The following is a 5,900-nucleotide window of genomic DNA, read 5'->3' on the forward strand; positions in this document are numbered from 1 at the left end:
TCCAAACATGACCTTAATTTCTCATTTACTCGCAAAATAAATTAACCTCTCATTTACTAGCTCACATCACTACTAGCTAGGCACCAACCCCTGGCTCATGCACACGCATGCGGGAAATTAAACCATTAATCATGTGTACCACCTTAGTTTAGAAATGGTCGCACACAAGGAAACATATAGAGTCTTTTACTTGTATGCCATTAAAAAAGATGGTCTAATCGTCTATGTTCCTAAAAAGTTCGATCTATCATCAGTGTCCAAGCTCGAAAAACTTTTTTCTCTCACGCCATTCTGTCACTAACGGTGTGAAATGTGAGTGGCAAAGGACTTGAATTTGAATGCCCCTGGAACTTTTGTTTCTCATGTGTCACTGCCTGCTGGGCGGCAACCTGATGGCTTTTGGCGCCAGCGAGGTTTGGACTAATTTGATGTGGGCGACATACCCATCCATCCACCTTAATTTTATATCTCGTCCCACAGCGCCGACGCCCGCCGCCTGTTCGATAGAATGTTTCCTTGGAGAAGAGGGAAAAGGGGCAGGAAAGCGCCAATTGAGAGCAGTGACAACAGCATAGAGTCCTTGCCAGACGGTGTCCTTCAACACATCCTCGGTTTCCTTCCCGCGCGAGACGCCGTGCGGTCGTGCGTTCTCGCCCGGCGCTGGCTGGAGCTCTGGATGTTCGCGACGGGCCTGCGCATCACTAGCAATGGATACGAGGACGACATGGAGAAGCTCCGGGAGTTCGTGTGAACCTCTGGTTTCGGCATGCTGTACGGTGCCAGGCTCGAGTCCTCCGGTTGGTAATGCCATCTGGAAATTGGTTTGATCTAAATTACATGCATCTCGTCTCCAGGCACTTAATGCAGCTAGAGCTTTCTGGTGTAGCATTTGAGGAAAATTTCCTTATCTTATCTGACTATCCAGCACTGGAACAACTAGAGATTGAGAACTGTGATTTGACTGTTGTCAACAAGATCTCATCTGAATCCCTCAAATGCCTAAGTCTCATTAATTGTGCATTCAGCGGAAGCTTCCGCACACGTATTCATGCTCCCTCTCTGGTTTCGCTGCTGCTAGATGACAATTGGTCTAAGACTCCAGTGCTTGAGAGCATGCCATCATTAGTGGATGCATCTATCAGAATTGGCGAGAACAATGTAGACAGTTGTGATAATTGTGACTCATGGGATTATAGTAGCTGTCATGTTATCCGATCCGTGCTACAAAACCCCATTCCAGTTCCAGGAACGGAAAACGGACAGAGGTCAGATCGTGCGTCTGAAAATGGCGACGGCTTGCTCGCACCGCACGCACTCGCTCCTCCCGACCTCCCGTCAAAGCCACGGCAAAAGTAAAAGGCGCGAAAACATCACCATCCCAGTTGCCCGAACAAGGCTAGGGCCCGAGCCGTGAGCAGTGCCTTTGCCACACCCATTTCGAGCTCCCATCATTCCACGCGTCGCGGTCGCGTAGGCCGGGCCTCATCGCATCCGGGTCTCCGGGCTAGGCCAGGTGCAAGACGAGGCGAAGCCGACATGTCCGCGTACGCGCTCTGCCCGATCGTCTTGCTAGAGCTCTCCCATTTCCCCCTCCCTCCCACGCCAGCTCGAAAAACCCCAAAGCCAACGACCACCGTCACCGGGCGGCGCAAAAGGGTCAGCTCGCCTCGCGCCCAGGCACCCAGCCATGGCGCTCCCCGCGGCAACGGTACCATTCGTCATGCTCCTCCTCCTCCTCCTCCTCGTCCCGACGGGCTGCTCCAGTACCGGCGGCTCCGACCAGGGAGGAGGAGGCGGCTGCTTTGCTCCACTGATCGGCTACGCCCCGCCGGCGTCCGCCACGGCAACGCCACCGCGTTCCGCACCAGCCTCGCCCCGCTGCTCACCGCGCTCCCCTCCGCCGCGCTGCGCTCCCAGCCGAACCCCAGGCGTGACCGCGCTCACGCCCTCGGCCTCTGCTTTGGGTTCGGCTTTGGCGGCGTCGCCGACGCGTCGGACTGCCACGCATGCCTCCGGGCTGCCGTCGCGGCAGCCAGCGAGTGCTGCGCCAACGACACCCGCCGCGCGGGCGTATGGAGCCACGGCTGCCTCCTGGCGTACTATGCCGGCGATGTCGCTTCCTCGTACACCGACGGCTTGGAGCAGACGCTCGCCGACCTGACCATGGCCCTTGCTCAGCCCAAGGGGCCATCGCTCTGTGAGTCATCTCTACTACTACCTCGTTCGGTACATAATGTCACGAGCGTACTGCGATTTCGACACTAGAACTCCTGCTCTGATTGATTTTATAAGGTAGCTGACATCTTCAACTGAAAACTGAAATGCCCGCACCGCAGGGAGGAAGGCACAATCCATCATGTCGTTCGTTCTGGCAGCCATTGGAGCGGTCACAGTCGTGGTCCTCGCGTGCTTTCTCGTGGGCCGCTACCTGCTGGCAGAGACCCTCTTCAGGAACATGGCGGAAGCAGGTACCTCCGTCTCTGCGCAATTTCTTTCTTGCACGCGGTGATCGGAAGCAGCAAACGTTGCCGCCCAACACGCAGTGGCACATGAGAAACAAAAGTTCCAACGGCATTTAAGTTCTTTACCACCCACATTTCACACTGTTAGTGATAGAATGACGTGAGAGAGAAACGTTTTTCAAGCTTGGACACTGACGATAGATCGAACTTTTTAGGGATATAGACGATTAGACCATCTTTTTAGTGGCATACAAGTAAAAGACTCAAACATATACGCTGTGACATCGAACAAGTTTTGACCACACATGGAAGTTTAGAAATGGTCGCACACAAGGAGTAATGTACAGAGTGCTCGGCTGGCACAGCTGGTTAATTAGGTGCTGTTTGGTTATAACACTACTAGAAAACAGACTTTAGAACGGTAGCATTAGTCTCGGCATTTTTTTACTTCCGGACTAAAGGTTTCTGCCCAACGGTCGTCCGTGGGGCAGGGAACATTTAGTCCCGGTTGGTAATACCAGCCGGACTAAAGCTTTTAGTCTCGGTTTGGGTGATGCCCCGGGAATAAAGATTAATCTTTAGTCCCGGTTTAGCTCCCTAACTGGGACTAATTATTCCGGCCTATAGACCAGCTCATTTCTTTCTCCCCGAGCTCGAGCCATTTCATTCAAACTCACTGCCTCTGTTCTTCAGCTTACAGTTGTTCTTGCTCTCTTCCCCTCCATTGGTGTTGCTCTTCAATTTTGGAGGTAACAAACTTAATCCTCTTATGTTTTATCAGTAGCTTATCTCATTTTGCGATGTAGATGCATGTGTAACTTTATATGTTCGACTTTATTATGATTTTATGTCATTTTTAGCTCAAAATCACATGATGATTTGCATATATGTTTGGATAAACAAAAGTTAAATTAGTTCATCAAAATCACTTGATAGTTTAGTATTGCTAGTATATGTAGTACATTTCATGGTTTAGTTAGATAAATAAATATTTTTTATTTTTTTAATATATTACTTTAGAAATGAGAAATTTACAATAGTTTGCAAAAATAAGTATAGAAAGTAACTTGATATGGTGGATTTGATTATGATTTCTATGTTATTTTTAGCTCAAAATCACATGATGATTTACAATAGTAAAATCACTTGATAGTTTGGTATTTTACTATTATACATAGTACATATTTCATGGTTTAGTTAGATAAATAAATAATTTTAGTTTTGTTTAAATATATTATTTTAGAAAATGTGAAATTTACACTAGTTTGCAAAAATAAGTATAGAAAGTAGATGACAGCTGGTACCGGATCCTCGGTCTCTCGTTCGGTTGTGAAACGACTGAGGCCAAAACTCCCTCTCATTATCTGCGGCAAGTGTAAGCAGAAGATTGTGATGGAGTACCGAGTCAAGAGACAGGGACCCAACAAGGGTCGTGTTTTCTACAAGTGCCCGGATCGTGATATGAGTTTCTTACGTATTTGATTATTATGGCTAATTGACCTATTTTTCTTGAATATTTTTGACTAAATATTTTTTGGCTTTAATTTCAGTGGGAGAGCAATGGATGCGATGGTTGATACTGGGAGGAAGACTATGCTACATACATATAGAATTCGGGTGCGCTTAAGGTAGCGGCTGCTGATAATGAGGCAGTGAGCCAGCAGAAAAAGCTTATTGATATTCAACAGACGAATAATTTGTCTGTTTTAGTTACGTACGGTCACGAAATAATTATGTTACTGAAGTGCATTGTAGTTTTAGTTTGTTTAGTGATAGTTGGGATTGCTTACGTTGTAGCCAGGCTTAGTTAATTAATCAACCATGTGTGTCATCTATGTTGTGTAATAAAATACTTAATTATGTTTAAGGTTTTCATAATTTGTCATGTAATGCAGATTATGTCACGCCATTGGATGTACAATGCCGATCGCCGCTCCCAAGACTTTATTGAGGGCGTGCACTATTTCTTAGGTGTGGCCAAGGCAAATAAGCGGGATGGTTTCATGTGCTGTCCATGTGCCCTATGTAAGAATTTAAAGGAATATTCAAGCTCAATGAGTCTTCATTCACATTTGCTTAAGTCAGATTTCATGTCAAACTATATATGTTGGACTAAGCATGCAGAAAGCGGGGTCATGATGGAAGAAGTTGAAGGAGAAAATTTAGACATTGATGACATTATTGCTGAGTATGGTGCCTTTGATGATACTACAATGGGGGGAGATGAAGAAGAGGTAGCGGTAGAACATGGTCTCGGTGATGCTCTTGGCGATGCCATTCGTGATGCACAACAAGAATGCAAAAGTGAAAAAGAGAAAGTTAAGTTCGAGCGCATGCTTGATGATCATAGAAAGTTGCTATACCCGACGGCCAAATAGGGGCAAAAAAAGCTAGGTACAACACTGGAATTGCTACAGTGGAAGGCAAAGAATGGTGTATCCGACAAGGCATTTGGAAATTTATTAAACCTCATAAAGAAGATGCTTCCAAAGCCAAATGAATTGTCCACCACTATGTACAAAGCAAAAAAGGTTGTCTGCCCTTTGGGATTAAAAATCCAGAAGATACATGCATGTCCTAATGACTGCATCCTCTACCATGACAATGAATACGAGAATTTGGATGAATGCTTGGTATGTAAAGTATCGCGGTATAAGATCAGGCGCGATGATCATGGTGACGTCGAGGGTGAACAACGTCCTACAAAGAAAATCCCTGCCAAGGTTATGTGGTATGCTCCTATAATACCACGCTTAAAACGTTTGTTCAGAAATAAAGACCATGCAAAGTTGTTGCGGTGGCATAAAGAAGACCGTAAGGTAGACAATATGCTGAGACACCCAGCTGATGGGTCCTAGTGAAGAGCGATAGACAGGAAATTTCCAGAGTTTGCAAATGAGGCTAGAAACTTAAGGTTTGCCTTAAGTACAGATGGTATGAATCCTTTTGGGGAGCAGAGCACTAGTCATAGCACTTGGCCAGTTACTCTATGTATCTACAACCTTCCTCCATGGTTATGCATGAAGCGGAAGTTCATTATGATGCCGATCCTCATCCAAGGTCTGAGGTAACCTAGCAACGACATTGATGTCTATCTAAAACCATTAGTTGAAGAACTTCTAGTTTTATGGAACAAACCAGGTGTACGTGTCTGAGATGAGTACAAATAAGAACACTTTGACCTATGAGCAATGTTGTTCGTAACAATCAATGATTGGCCAGCTTTAAGTAATCTTTTAGGTCAGACAAACAAAGGATATAATACATGCACACATTGTTTTGATGACCTTGACAGTATATATTTGAAAAGATGTTGAAAGGTCGTGTACCTTGGCCATCGTCGATTCCTTCCTATGAATCACCAAGTAGAAAGAAAGGGAAGCATTTTAAAGATAAGCCAGACCACCGGAAGAAGCCTCATAACCGAACTGGGGAAGA

General features: G+C 45.9%; 1 pseudogene; it reads left to right on the top strand.

The window, feature by feature from the left end:
• Positions 1-508: 508 nt before the first annotated feature.
• LOC136451267 (F-box/FBD/LRR-repeat protein At5g22660-like) lies at positions 509-1,356 on the top strand (annotated as a pseudogene).
• The last annotated feature ends 4,544 nt before the right edge of the window (positions 1,357-5,900 follow it).

The sequence above is a fragment of the Miscanthus floridulus genome, chromosome 5, assembly GCF_019320115.1.
Source record: "Miscanthus floridulus cultivar M001 chromosome 5, ASM1932011v1, whole genome shotgun sequence".
NCBI lineage: Eukaryota > Viridiplantae > Streptophyta > Magnoliopsida > Poales > Poaceae > Miscanthus > Miscanthus floridulus.